This window comes from Artibeus jamaicensis, unplaced genomic scaffold (genome assembly GCF_021234435.1).
Source record: "Artibeus jamaicensis isolate MK-2021 breed Jamaican fruit bat unplaced genomic scaffold, CSHL_Jam_final contig_233, whole genome shotgun sequence".
Lineage (NCBI taxonomy): Eukaryota > Metazoa > Chordata > Mammalia > Chiroptera > Phyllostomidae > Artibeus > Artibeus jamaicensis.
Genome location: NW_026521486.1, coordinates 15061950 through 15077874, shown reverse-complemented (window position 1 = coordinate 15077874; position 15925 = coordinate 15061950). Strand labels below are relative to the sequence as shown.

Sequence of the window (15925 nt, the reverse complement as noted above, 5' to 3'; positions counted from 1 at the left end):
CGAACTCATAGATTTATGGTTATCAGAGGTGGTATGAAAATTGGAGAAAAGTTGTCAAGACGTAGAAACTTCCCATTTACAAAAATCATACCATAAGTACTAGAGATGTAACCTACAACGTGAGGACTGAATTTAACATTGCTTTTGAAATATAGGAAAGTAGATCCTAAGCATTCTCACCACAAGGATACATTTTTTCTTTTTACTGTATCTATATGAGATGATACATGTTAACTAAACCTACCGCACGGTGGTGATCATTTCACAGTACGTGTAAATCAAACCATCATGCTGTACACCTTAAACTTATACAGTGATACATTTCATTTACTTCTCAATGAAACTGGAAAAAAATTTAAGAAATGGATGCTAAAAACCACCTCCTTTATGTCTCCACACACCACCTAAAACAAGACCTTTCAGAGGGCTTATTATTGAAAATAGCTCTTATTTTATTTTTATATTAGTATGTGAATTAGCAGGTCAATAATCTAACGAGGTGCACATCTTAATTGACTTTAATGGAATCGATGTTACCCGGTCCAAATCAAATATTTGCACTTATCTATTACTACCATATTTTGCTGTGTATAATGTGCACCCACATTTACCTGTGCATTACACAGGGATTGTGCCCATGGTATGCATCATGATATCCATGTATAATGCACACTGTTATTTTTCCCTAAAAAATTTGGGCACAAAAGTGTGCATTATACATGGCAAAACATGGTAACTGTACTGTATAGAAGCAGCCGGGTATTATATTCTTACTCTTCTACCACCTAAAGAAAATACTGATAACTTAAACAATACTTAATGAACTTCTTTTCAAATAAAGGTTTCAGAGCTTTCTAATCTGAAATATAGCTTTGTCAATGTTTTTTATAAGCAAATTGTCTAATTCCATGCAGAAAGGTCAAATAGAATTCAAAAACTGCTGAGACTATATTATACATCTTCCCTACATCGATATAAACACCAAGTAATGATAATTTTAGAAGTGTATAGTCATAAAAACATTGAGAATATGTGAATTTCAAAGTTTAGGATAACATCAAAATAATAAGAAAGGCTATGTCAGAAATAAATATAAATTTACTTGAAAAGGGAACTGATTTGATAAACATTTATTGAAAACTCACAAAGTTCTAAAGGGAGAAGATGTGATCAAGTGCATTTGTCAATGCCTCCTCTTTACATCATCCCAAAAGATGAGGAAACACTAATTTGATGAGTTATATTTGAGGACTTTGATTATATCACTTTTCAAAAGTGAGTCAGGTCACTGTGCTACATATTTTTAAAAGATTTCATTTTTATTTATTTTTAGAGAGATGGAAGGGAGAGGGAAAGAGAAAACCATCGATGTGTGAGAGAAACATTAATCTATTGCCACTCACAGACCCCCAACTGGGGACTCGGCCTGCAACCAGGGCATGTGCCCTGACCAGGAATCGAACCAGTGACCTTTTGATTCACTGGCTGGTGCTCAATCCACTGAGCCATACCAGTCGGGGTGGGTCACTGTGCTTTAAAAGGCTGCACACACCGTTGGGACCCTCTCCCTCTTATCTCTTTATTTCACGTGGTAGAAGGGGTGAGCTGAGCCAAAGATCACACCGACCTACTGATGTTGCATGCTCTTTCCATTGCTGTTGTATGGTCCTCCCAGGTCACTAGCTAGTTGTGACACTCGGGTTTGACCCTAAGGTACAGAAGAGGCCCCTTAGGAGCTCTGATACCCCAGTCCACTTTCTCAGAGGCCTACCCTGAATTTTCTGGGCATCAGCCCAGTTAAGGTTCCCTGCTTTCTTTTGCAGTTGTCTGTTCCGTGGTCTGAGGATGTTACTATTCTGTCTCAGGGTTCTGACAGAGTGGTTAGGAGTCGACTTACTGTGGTTAGCAGTAGAATTCTGATACAAAAATCCCACACACCTCAATGTTTAACATCACTATGGCAGCACAGTGCTTTATGCTGAGAAAATAAAGATATAATCAGCCCCTGGCCTCAGGGAGTACAGTCTAATAGATGGGTTAAACATGTGATCACAATACAACCATGAAACTTATAACGGAAACTTGCATTACGGGCAATGGTAGACCTAGCAAAGGATTCCCTGAGGTGAGTCTTGAAGATGGGATAGGTGTTTAAAAACAAAGACTTAAAAACTCTTCAGTAGGTTTTGTACAGATATAGATAAAAGAAAATACACGTAATTTATAATATCTTACCCCATTAGAGACTTGACTTTTATCGGCTTAATACAAATATAAAGTTTGATACAAAAATAATTTGGTCTGTTACAAAGGATGCATTCCAAACAGATTTTCTGTTTCTGGTGACGTTGCTTAGAACATTTGTTGTTTTGCTGTATCCATCCTCAGAGGTTAAGGAACACTCTGGTTTGTTAAACATCAAAAAGAGGTGTCCGATTTCTGATCTCCAAGAAACAAGGCTATTGGTGGTCTAAGGAGGACACGAGAGACCTGAGAACTGAAGCCTTCTGAACTGTGGGGTTATTTTTGGCGAGTGGAATGGCAGTTTGTCCAACATAAGTAATGAAGAAGAGAGAAGGCAGCCATAAGTCTGATGTTCCAAAAAACCATGTCTGATGTGCGTCACTGGAGAATTTGTGCAAAGAAGCTACAGTAATGAAATTATGATGGCAACACTGATAGTTAAATACTAGGTTCTCCCATCACAAAAACTGAAGGTTATTTAGGACTGCCAATATTTACATTTATTTGTTATTGTGTTAATGAAATCCAAGCTACTAAATTCCTTTATAAACCATGTTGAAATTTTCCTACAGTTTTAAATTAGAAGGAGGAAAACCCTTTTTAATCTAATAGAGATGGTTTTCCTTTTTTAAAATAACAAAAACTCCTATTTGAGTTTTTCCTCTTAGTTCATGAGCTTGAATCACAACAGTTCAGTTCTGAAAGATGGAAAATAGGAAGTTTATAAAGTTTTTTCCCTACCAGGTCAACATAAATACTTACTGAGTTGGTAGGTGGCTAGAATGCCTTTTTTATTTTCAGGGAGATGGAATGCATAGGAGTTGAAAATAGGCTATGAGTTGAAAAAAAGGCAGGCAGTCCTCTGATAGCCTTTTTAACTTAAATTTTAACTTAGTAAAGTGGATCCAATCATGTCTTTGCCTTCTGATAGTCAATAATGCTCTCTTTAAAATATTTATACTGCATTTTATAAAACAGATTAGTAGGGTGTTATGTTTAGGAAAAATTTTCAGATAAAATATTCTATACAATAGATACATGTTTATCGAACAAACTGTGACACAAAAGCAAGTGTATGTTTAATAATCTTTTCTCCTTCTAGAAGCTTTCTGTGAAGGGATACACAATTAATTTAAATAAATCTCTTCATCACTGTAGAACAAATATGGCCATCTAAAAAAGGAAAACTTTATTTCTAATGAGTACAGATATAGAAAATGATAGGCTCTAATATTATCTCTGATACTGCTGCCTCAAAGGGTCATTAATTTGCAATCATATATGTAGACACGAAAGAAGCTCACAAATCTTGACTGGTACTGTTTCACAGTGGTTTCTATGGAGCTACAGCAAATTACTCTTTTGTCAATGACTGTTTCAACAGAAGCTAAGAGTTTCATAGGGAGAAAGTATTCTTCACTGACTGCATCAGGGATCTTTAAAGATGAGGGAACAAATCATGTGATAAAATAGACAAAATTATACCAGCCAGGACCAGAGCCCCCAGGAGGTTGGTAAGGCGGTTACTGTTACTTATTCATAAAATGAATACATGTTAGCAGATCCACCTGTGCCTTTTTGGCATGGGAACCAAGGAGGTTAACCTAAATGCCTATCAAGAAAACCATTAAAAATTACTTCAAGAAGTTAGGGGTCTATTATTATGAGACTTAAAATATAGCTGCATCAATTTCCCCAGTGATTGCTTTTTTCCTCTAGATATTCTTGTAACATGATAAATATGCACTCTTAGTCAACAACTAAGTCAAAATAAGTCAATGACCAAGAGTGCATAGTGTGTTCTTTGCATTTTGTAGCTATTCAAGTTTGTTTTTAAGTCTCAGAGTAATGGGTGCTTTGGAAGACCCATTTCCCTCCCCTATAATATAAAACATCTAAAATTTAAAGACTTGCTTTGATAGTCCCAGTTATGCGCTAACTCCAGTACGAGAACTTCAGCGGCATCGTAGCTTTGCTAAGTCTCATTTCACTCAAATGATATTTGTTCTTAAAAACATGCATTGATTAGAATTTTATAAATTTAATTGCACATTTACTTTAAGGAATACAAATTTTAAAAGAATTTTTATGGCAAGTCATTTTGGAATCCACTATTTGACTTAAAAGTGTAGTAAGTTCAGACTGTCTCTTAATCAAGGTTTTGGAAACTCATTACGCTATGTACCTATTCAAGAGGATTTACAGAAATATCTCCAAATACAGCAATAAAAGAATGGAATTCTTAGTTTTCAAACATATTTTCGTTTGAACAAATAATTCGTTTTCAAACAAATTTTTCAAAGGTGGTAATGAGTGTGAACTGAGGCATTATGAATCACTCATACAATGACCTTAGAGATCCACAGGTACGTATTCAAGGAGAGACGGCCAGAATCAGGCATTCCGTGTGGCCACAGAACCACAGTGAAGGGCCCTGAATCTGATATTATTGTGTCATGAGCGTAGTGTCTACCCAACTACCTGAATAAAAGTCATTTGTGAACCTGGACTAGAAAAAGAGTAAGGAAAGTTGAGATGCTGTATTATTATACTATGAAAGCTCTGGTGAGCTGTACTTACGTCGGGAAATATTTATTTAAATTGCAGTATTAAGATAAGTACAAAACAATGTAGGTATCTTCAAGTAGAGGAATATATAATTCTCATTCAGTTTTACCAATAAAATATTTTAAAATCTATTTTCTTTTAAAAGCATACAGTAAACATATTAGCATTTTCTCCAAATTGTAAAATAACCAATAAATTGACCCACAAATGAAGTACGTTGTTGCCATCTCACATGGCTGTAGTTAAGTCAAGGCACAAAGTGTCCGCCCCACACTGAATGCCTACACCAGCTGAGACCCTTGTCCAAAGTTGGCGCTAAAGGCCCTCCTCCAGCTGACAGGCTCTAAAACCTCTAAGACACGTCTTTCCCACCTGAAGTGAGTCCACTTCCTTACGATAGCTCATTTGCAACTCTGGTCTTTACATTTTCTTCCATTTATTAATCACAATCTTAGACAAATTTATATTCAAGGTAAGATTCACAATATTTCTGAAAGGAGTAAACGGAAGTAAGCAACTATTTAATTTACGTTACTATTACTTCCTCACCAATTTGGAAAACTTCTATGTGACGAACTTATATAAATGAGGCAGAGGTAGTCAGTAAGAAAGAAAGAACGGCACTGAGAAATCAAAGTTGGAGAAGAGTAAAAGATTCATACCACACATTTCAGCAAAGTATAACTCATTGTCAGTGTGTATCTTCAAAAGCTTCCTTATGAACCTAAACAGTAATGTTCCGTCTGTCACAACTTCTAAAGGGCTGAGGAGTTCTTTAAAGGAGTTGGAATGAAAAACTCAAGTCCAGAATCAAATACATTTTTCTGCTAAATGCCCCTGTTTTTGTTGTTTCCCATTTTATATATAATTTAAAGGAAATTCCTATGAAATTTAAAACTACCTTAAGCTCACCCTCTAACAGTTCCTTCCTCTGTGTTTGCCTGCTTGTTTATATTCCTTCCTTTTCTTTCTTTTGTGGAGAAAGATAACAGAGGTATGGTGTCACCATGAATTTAAAACAAATGAAGTAAATGTTACAGATATTTAGCAAAATAAATAAGCTGAAATAAAGAACTACATGTTTTGCTTGAAAAGGTCTGTTTCATAGAAGCTGTCATACATTATCTCTATTATTTTAAATATGTCACTGACATAAAAATATAACATAGAGAATATATTCCTGAACAAATGTATTCTCTTCAAACATAAGAGCAAAAAAGTATATTCAAATTTAAAGTAATTTTAATTATCTGACATTATTTAAAGACATACAATTCAAGTGCACAGTAACCAAATATCCTTCTACGACTCAAATGAAGACTTGACATTTGTGTGTGTACCATTTTGTTGGCATGTGACAGTTCTTTTTCTTTTTTATTGAATTTATTGGGATGACACTGGTTAATAAAATTATATAGCTTTCAGTTATACAATTCTACAATACATCATCTCTACAAGGGGGGCCCCCCAAAAGAATTATCTTTGCAGGGTGAGCCCCATGAAGTACAGGCTTCCCCTGCTAGGTGAGTGTTCTAAGAACCCATCTGTGTCAGTGTACCAGTTGGCACTGTTGTGAGAGGCTGCATTTGGCTTCAGTGAATTTGAAGACTCTTTCAACGTGTTTGCCTATTTCATGAAGGTGATTCACAAGTGCACCTGCCCACACAGTGCTGAGTATTCAGCAGTTTTTGACCAAAAATAGCATGACCCCCATGGCCCCACCCTTCCCATTCACCAGATCTGGATCCATTCCAAGTGACTTTTCTTTGTTGTTTTCCAGGATGAAAAAAGTCCTCAAAGGGAAATGTTCTGCTGATGTGGAAGAGGTGAAACAAAAAAAGTCAAAAGCATCAAAATCAGTGAGTTCAAAAACTGTTTTGAGTAGTGGACAAAAGTCTTGATAGGTGTATTGCATCATATGGAGAGTACTTTGAAGGTGATTAAAGTTTAAACATAAGAATAAATAAATACACAATTTTTAATACATAAATTTTGTTTTGGGGGTCCTCTCTTTTATATTGTATTGTGTTCATCCCCCCAAGTTAAGTCTCCTTCCATGACCACTGATCCTTGCTATACCCTCTCCTATCACCCACACCACTCTTTCCCTCTGATAACCACCATACTGTTGTCTCTGTCTATGAAGATATTTCTTACATTCTGTTTTTTCTGCTTAATCCCTTCACCTTTTCACCCAGACCTGCACCCCACCTTCCCCTTTGACAGCTATCAGTCGGTACTCTATGTATATAGTCTCTATTTTGTCTATGTATATACAGTCTCTATTTTGTTTGTTAGTTTATTTTGTTCATTAGATTCACATGAGTGAAGTCACATAGTACTTGTCTTTCTCTGACTGGCTTATTTCATTTAGCACAATACTATCCAGGTCCATCCATGCTGTCACTAAGGGTAAGACTTCCTTTCTTCTTTATGGCTGAGCAGTATTCCATTGTGTAAATGTACCACAGCTTTTTTATCCACTCATCTACTGATGGACACCTGGGCTGCTTCAAATCTTGGCCAGTGTAACTAACACTGCAATGAACATAGGGGTGCATATATTTTTTCAAATGAGTGTGTTGGGTTTCTCTGGATAAATTCCCAGAAGTGGAAACACTGGGTCATAAGGCAGTTCCATTTTTAGCTTTTTGAGGTAACTCCATACTGCTTTCCATAGTGGCTGCACCAATCTGCATTCCCACCAAGAGCGCACAAGAGTTCCCTTTTTTCCACATTCCTCGCCAATACTTGTTTGCTGCTATATTGATGATAGCCATTTTGACAGGTGTAAGGTGTTAGCTCATTGATATCTCATTGAGCATCATTTCATATATTTATTGGCCATCTGTATGTCCTCTTTGGAAAAGTGTCTATTGAGGTCCTTGGTCCATTGTTTAATTGGATTGTTTGGGGGATTTTTTTTTGGTGTTGAGTTTTATAAATTCTTTGCAAATTTTGTATATTAAGCCCTTATCAGATGTATCAGCAAATATGTCCTCCCATTCAGCAGGGTGTCTTTTCATTTTGTTGATGTTTTCTTTTGCTGTGCAAAAACTTTTTAGTTCAATGTAGCCCCATTTGTTCATTTTTTTGTTTCCCTTGCATGAGGAGATATATCAGAAAAAATATTTCTGTGGGAAGTGTCCAAGATTTTACTGCCGATGTTTTCTTCTGGGATTTTTATAGTTTCAAGTCTAATATTTAAGTCTTTAATCCATTTTGAGTTTATTTGCATGCATGGTGTAGGAAGGTGGTCTCATTTCATTTGTTTGGACATAGCTTGTCCAATATTCCCAACACCATTTATTGAATAGACTAGTTTTACCCCATGTTATATTTTTGTATCCCTTGTCAAATGTAAATAAACTTTAAGGGTGTGGGTTTATTTCTGGGCTCTCTATTTTGTTCCATTCATTTATGTGTCAGTTTTTATGCTGGTACCTCGCTATTTTGATTACTATGGCTTTGCAGTATAGTTTAATATCAGGTAGCATGATTGTGCCAATCTTGTTCGAACTTTTTCAAGATTGCTGTTGTTATTTGGGGCCTTCTGTGGTTCTATATAAATTTCTGGAATACTTGTTCTAGTTCTGTGAAATATGCCACTGTTATCTTGACAGGAATTGCACAGAATCTATAGATTGCCTTAAGTGGTATGGACATTTTAATGATGTTAATTCTTCCTATCCATGAACATGGTATATGCTTTCACTTATTTTATCTTCCTCAATTTCTTTCTTCAGTGTCTTATAATTTTTTGAGTACAAGGTCTTTACATCCTTGCTTGAATTTATTCCTAGGTATTTTATTCTTTTTGAAGCAATTATGAATTGAATTGTTTTCGTAGTTTCCCTTTCTGATAATTATTGGTGTATAAAAGTGCAACTGGTTTCTGGATATTCATTTTGTATCCTGCTACTTCACTGAATTTATCACTTCTAGTAGCTTTTTGGTGGAATCTTTAGGGTTCTCTATGTATAGTATCATGGGTATGTGACAATTCTTCAACAAGATTGAGAATTCCAAACCCTCCTGAGTCAAGTTCACAGTTCAAAATATATTTTCCCAGACACTATAAGCACCATAAATAAATAGGTTATGGTTGAATAATTAGTTCCTGGAAACAGGTTATTCACAAATCAAACCTTCCACTGTAATTAACTGCCACCTGAGCATAACTACAATGAAAGCTATGCTATCAGTATTAAATATTATGAGCTGTATGATTATGGTAACCGTGGTAGGAAGGCAGGTGCATACATTACTACCAAATGGACACTGACAACCATCTTAACATAATAGTACCTGACTACCACATGTCTTCCCTTCAGTGTACTAACTTCGTCATACATCAGGAATTAAAACCTGAACTTAGCAGTATCACTGTGTACTGGTCTCGAACTAACAAACATAAGAAAAATAAAACAGCAAAGAATAAGCAGAAGGGCAAGTACATCACTTGAGAGCAATGTCTGTCAACACTGAATGTGTACACAGTATGACTGGTTCTGAGCTCCCAAAGTTTCAAGCAACCTGGGAATTCAAAAGGCAACCAGAATATTGAAAAATCACACATGGTTTCCTTAGAAGCTAGTTCACTATCTTTAGCAGAGATAAGTAACTTTGGTAATTCTTTGCCAAGAATACTAGAAAAGTCACCTGTTTCTAGATTCTTCTCTAGACACTCAGGCCATGGCAAAACATAGGTAGCTCCCAGTAGTGGCTAAGTGTCACAGTTTTCTGCCATAGGAGAAATCTCTCCTCTCTAATCTTCCTTGCATTTGATATAAGACAGAATGTTGAAAAAAGAGGTTAACTGTGGTCACTTGAATTCCATTTGACCCAACTCAAACACTACTGATATAGTATATCATCACGCTAAGCTTTGCTTCTTTCATTTAGCTGTGATCAAAAGCACCTGGCCAACCATTTAGTTGATAGGAAGAAGAAAACATTTTCCATTTTCAATTTTCAGAGTTGGCTAAATTATGCAATTAATTAAACAAGTGTTCACTTGCATTATTTTCTTTATCTGCATTCCTGTGTGTGGGAAAGCAATCATTTTATACATGGTTTTATCTTCAGTGTGAAATACCACAAAATGTTGTCTGCCACACCCAAACCTACATGTACTCAAACAATACTAACTTTGGTATTGATTAGTAAATCTATGGTATTATAAAGGAAACACAACATATATTATTATACCTATGGAATTTTACAAAAGCAGTACAAAAAGAAATGATATACGGTTGTCAAACTAAATCCATACCAGTGTTTGCCACAGCTATGACTATAAGTGAATCACTTTTGACCATACTATTGATCAGTGATAAGGAACTTACCCTGGGGCTCTCCAGACCACGGAAAGTCACACTGGGGTCCTATCTCAAATAAGGTTTTAAATGCCTTCTTACTTTTACAAAAACTACACCTTCTCTAAAGTGCACTCTACTTCATGCTTGATTAGTTTTACAAGGTCCAAGGTATACAACTTTTTGGTGAACATCTTTAATAATCAGTTGGAGACTCTTTGTCCTTAGGAAATGGAAGTCACATTCCCAGGCCAATATCCACTGCTGGCAACAGATGCACCAGAAGCACCAGAACCAAGGAGAGCATTCAGTTCACACTGTAAGCCAGCCAAAGAAAACAGAGCTTTAAGAAAGTCCAAGGGTCCGAAGAGACTGTTTTGGCAAATTTGGTTACAAAAAATCCAAGTCATTAGCTTCTTAATGTAGAAGTCGGACTTTCCCAATGCACAATTTATTACTGGCAAAGGATTCACCAAGCTCTGCCAGTAAAAGGGGGGGGGAACTGTTGGAAAAGTGATCTACATACACAATTCCAGTTAAGTTATAAAAGCAATATGTGATTTAGTAAAGGCTTGTGCTGCACTACTGTGACAACAAACATTAAATCAGAATCAATTATCTGCCACATTTGGAACACAACAGTATTACTCACTGAAAAATCTCATGTAAAATTGCTTAAAAAGGAAAAAAAAAATCAGAAAATGCCAGCAGGTGTTCCAGGAACATTCATTAATAATGAGATCCAAATCTGGGGATCAATTAAATAGATCATAAATCTAGAGAGAGCTTCAGACTTCGTTTTACGTGTAATGAAACTGAAGCCTTAAAAGGTGACATGACCCGAACATGGTCACACAGGATAGTATGACACAGCTTAGAAACTGTGTCATGTTGCATCCCAGAAATACAGAGGAAAGATCTGGGTGTACTCTTAGGCATTCAGATGTCCTACAGAAACAGCTCCTTTCTGGAACTGTAATCCTTCTTGTATCTCCCTGAGGGTAGTGATCCAGGAGCAGATAGGAAAAGGTATGGAGACCAAAAAACAAGGCGCTGCTTATTTCTCTGCAAACTGGTACTTGTGACATTTGAAAAATTCTGCTGGCTTATAGTCAAAGGAGTTTATATTTTAAGCAGTTTTAACTACCGAGGTTCTAAAACTGATTTGCAGGTTATGTGACAGTGAAGCAAAGCAAATATAAAAGCAGTACATTCCAGGAAACAGCCAGATCCAAGAAAAGGCAGTTTTTGTGGCAGCTTAGGAAAAAACCCCCAAAAAGATTATAGTTCACTGATACTTAAGAAGACTAAAAGTTTTTAAAAAAATCTGTATTTGTAATTTGTAGGATCTCCTATATGTCTTCCTATCTGAAGTGGGTGATCACTACATGGGTGGTCAGCGAACTTATATTAACAGAAACATTAAAATGGCCTGAGAAACATTTGTCTACTCTCTATCTTACTAGAGAAAATAAGATGGGTTCTTAAACAATAATTTGGAAAGGAAGCAAGAGAAGTGATCGCAAGAGGGTTGAGGGCCTGGTAAATATTAAGATGCTGAAGGAAAGAATATTACATTTTGGAAAAAGATAAACTCAGCTTAAGTGGAATTACAGAAGTAAGAATCTGGTTATGGAACAACTCATTTTCAAATGATAAAAATATAAAGACAATGAACAAATGAAAGAAATCCTATTATTATCTTTAGGAGCTAGAAGGACTTCTGACACTGTTAATTCTCTTTTGAGGGTATAGAAATATTCGGGGGGATCTTAGATTTTTAAAACCTTGGTGTATAGTAATTTTTTTCAGGAAGACAGTTTTTTGTTTGTTTTTAAGAACACGCTAGCTTCCTTTTTGCTAATAAAAGCAATCCCCTATCCAGAAAGTAGGCTCCTAGAATTCAGCTTTGGTAACATGTAGTAATGTGTACAATGGGTGATTGATCAACTACTCAAGACTATACCAATAAACAAAGTACAACTAATTTGATGAATTATGCTGATATTGGTCTTTCTCTACATTAATAACTAAAACCAAATTTTGAGTAGTGAATAAGCTATAAAAACTTTAGACATCTTCTGAGGTAAAGAAAAATTGGGTATTTTAATAAAAATCTGTATGTTATTGGGAAAATGGAACACTTTCCAGCATTGTGAAGGCAATTTATAATTAAGCTACCCTCTAGAATTAACTGGGATTAGGTTCATCCTTACAGAAAGTGTTTGTATTTGTTTTTCTTTCCTCCTATCTCCCTTTGAACACTGTTTGTTCTCAGTCACACTCAAGGAACAGAATTGCCTTAGCAGAATGAACATCTGATTAGAAGACTAATACAGAAAACAGGAAGACACTTCACCATCCTGAAGTGCAGAGATACAAAACTATCTAGATTTTTCCCTCGTCAATGGCAGCAATCGAAGGATTCAATGATACAGACTGTAATGGGTCTCTAATGACTCTTCTGTGAGGTACTTTCTAGAACAGGGTGATACTCTCATCAGTGCTTCCGGTTAGCGCTACCGTTCCGTGAAGATATGGATACAGGAATGCTACCAGCTATGCAGATGCTGCAGAAGAACAGTATTTCTGGTGATGACTTACGACGCTAAAATGATTATACTCCTGGAAAAGTGCTAAATGGGTTAGAAGAACCAAAAGATTATGTTTAGCAAAACCCACAGGTACGATCAAGGGGCTTTTAACTGAAATCAAAGGGGAGAAAAAGTCCTTGGGGCATAAAATATGAATAGACATTTTCCCAAGGAAAATAGACATATGACCAATAGGCACATGAAAATATGTTCAACGTCACTAATTATTAGGGAAATGCAAATAAAAAAATATAAAGCCAATGATGACCCCATAGCTGTTAGAATGATTATCAAAAAGACAAGATTGAAGTGTTGGAGAAGATGCTGAGAAAGGGAACCGTCATACATTGTTGATGAGACTGTAAACTGGTACGGCCACTATGAAAAATAATATGGAAGTTCTGCAAAAAATTAAGAATATGATCTAGAATTCCTTTTCTGGGTACTTATCCAGAAGACTATGAAAACACAAATTTGAAAATATGTATGTTCTCCTATGTTCAATGCAGCAGTACTTACAATAGCCAACATACAGAAACAAGCTAAGTGTCTATCAATAGATGGCTAAATAAAGATGTGGTACATATACAATGAAATACTACGCAGCCATAAAAAAGGAAATATTGTCATTTGTGACAACATGGAAAGATCTTGAGGGTATTATGCTAAGTGACATAAATTAGATGAAGACAAAAAGAACAAAAACCCTTTGGTTTCTCTTATATGTGGGATACATAACAAAAAAGTGAGATGAACTAACACAACAAAAATAAACCCAGAGATACAGACCAAAGAAAGGTGCTATCCAGAGGCAAGGGCTGTGGGGGAAGGGAAAAGAATATATGGTAAAGGATGGAAACTAGACTTTGAGGGTAAGCACAAAATCGAGTATAGATACTGAATGATAATGTTGTATACTTGAAATTTATATAATGTTATTACCCAACGTTACCTCAATAAAAAATTAATTTTAAAAGTCCTCAATGACAAGAGAAAAAAAATATCAGTGAAAAGAACTAGCAGGAAATTAAGAGAGATGTAAAAAAAAAAAAAGAGAGAACAAGTGCAGTGGCCTAAAATAAAAGTGTGTGTTTATTTGTATAGAGCAAACATGAAATTTCAAAGTAAGTAAATCTCAAGAATCATTAACACATGGAAGAAATTAATGAGTGGGAACTGGCATTTGAAAGGCATGTCTTACAACGTTTTACTATGGAAGGAGAAAAATACCTATAAATCAGTACATATCCAGCTATATGGAAATTTTTGAATGTGGAATAAAGGAACCCCTAAGTGAAGCTAAAAAAAAGGCAATCGTATCAGATGAAGCATTCTTTTTGGTGACCTGACCAGATGCAGCATCCAGATGAGTTTCTGTAACATGTTGCAAACAAGTGCAATAATTAAAATACAAACATGATGTAATGGCAGCTTAATTTTTCCCAAATAGGAGCATCAGATAAACTTCTATATGCTGAAAATTGTACCTTTCCTAACAGATAAAGGAAGCACTGAGGGGAACTGATTTAACTAGTTCATACTTACATTTGAACAAAGAGAGCTGAATGATGATGCAGAAGTGACAGGAACTCTGGTAGTGACCATACCCAGGAAAGACAAGGACATTGTCAAACATGTAGCCTACACCTGTGGTTGGACATTTTCAGTCACTCACGATATCCGTAGGAAACAGGAGATACATTGGATTTATAGACGTCTCAATCAGATAATGACTGGCGGATTCATGTCAATGGTGAGAAAGTCCACTACCTGGTCTATTCTTGGTTTGGTTCTACAAAACATTTTAGATCAGTAACTAGAAGAAATGGGAGCATTTCCATCTATTTTCAGGTGACATGAAGGGAGAGTTAAAATCAGGGTAAAATAGTTTATTCAGTAAATACTAATTGAGCACCTTTATGGGCAAGTGTCAAAGTGAGTGAATACAAAGATGAATCAAGATCTAGTTTTTCCTCTCATGACTTCCTTTGGGGAAATCAAATAGAGGAGAAAAATATGTGTAAATAATCACTGGATAGGGTATGAAGCTGTATGTTTCATAAAAAATATAGATAACACGGTTAGAAAGGTCAATGATAAGAGATATTACCTTAGTTTTATGTCATGGTGGGTTCAGAATTTGTGATGATTGGGAGGAAGTGTTCACAGGAACATGTTAGAGGAGTAGAATCTGGGCACGCAGTAATTAAGAGAAAGGGAATTCAGATTCAGCGGTGGAAAAGCATGGAGCTTATATCGGGAAGAACTTGTGGTTTGGTACGAAGAACGGAATTCAGGACAGGCAGTGGTAGGAAACAAACGTTGGGTAATAAGGTTCTGGGATCCAGGCTGGCACAGTAAACTAAAAACAATAAAATTAAATTTAACTTGGATGAACCTGCAGTTTTAAGATGGCAGTGTAAAGATGTTGCTCCCCTTAAAACTACCTCTGAACAGTAAGGCCCAAACTCCAATTTGAATGACTAAGAGGCATATATGAACCACAATAACATGGAAATTAAAGGCAGATAAAAGAACGACTGATGACTTAGCACAGACAAGCCAAGTCTCTGTGCCTGAAGAGGGACACGCCACAAAGCAGCAGTACCTCCAGGACCCTGGAAACACTGAGGAATTAGAAGTACCCGTAACAAAGCAGAGGGGAGGTAAAGGACTGAAAACAGGAAAATTGGGCTAAAAACAAGAAAAGGCTGAGGCAGAAGAAACTAAGCCCCTGCTCATACTCAGGATACCAAGCAGAAAGAATGGGCTGAAGCTGAAGTACTTCTATAGGATTTCTTTAAAAATTAATAATTACTTATTCTTTCTTAAATGTTTCTAAATAAAAGTTTTTAATGATGTTTAATATAAGTTGAAATATTTTTAAGCACTTCCTAATCAGAATTTAAAAGAAATATTTGTACTCTAGCTCGAAGTCCCAACATCAGAGATTTTAATTTAGTAGAGTAGGGACCAGGAACTTGTATTTGACAAAAAACCACTGAGTTAGTGTAAAAGAGAAAAATTTACACCAAAACCCAGCGAAAGGTAAAATTGTGTAGAGAAAAATATAGGCATGTTCATTCACTGGTAAACACTTACGTGTCAGGTATTGTTCCAGGAACTGGGAACGGTGCAGTCCCTGAATAACCCTCCACCATCAGAGTTTATATTCCAGCGGAGGGAGGTATACAAACATGG

General features: G+C 36.0%; 1 protein-coding gene and 1 long non-coding RNA gene across 3 annotated transcripts in view; one reads left to right on the top strand and one right to left on the bottom strand.

Annotated features, from left to right (window-relative positions):
- The window catches only part of WASHC3 (WASH complex subunit 3), a 45098-nt gene that overhangs the window by 13854 nt on the left and 15319 nt on the right, over positions 1-15925 (bottom strand). The window lies entirely within an intron of this gene.
- The window catches only part of LOC128626845 (uncharacterized), a 36342-nt gene that overhangs the window by 18337 nt on the left and 2080 nt on the right, over positions 1-15925 (top strand). Inside the window, exon 2 of the long non-coding RNA XR_008390945.1 lies at positions 6593-6671. This is a non-coding gene — a long non-coding RNA (uncharacterized LOC128626845). The remainder of the gene's footprint in view (positions 1-6592; positions 6672-15925) is intronic.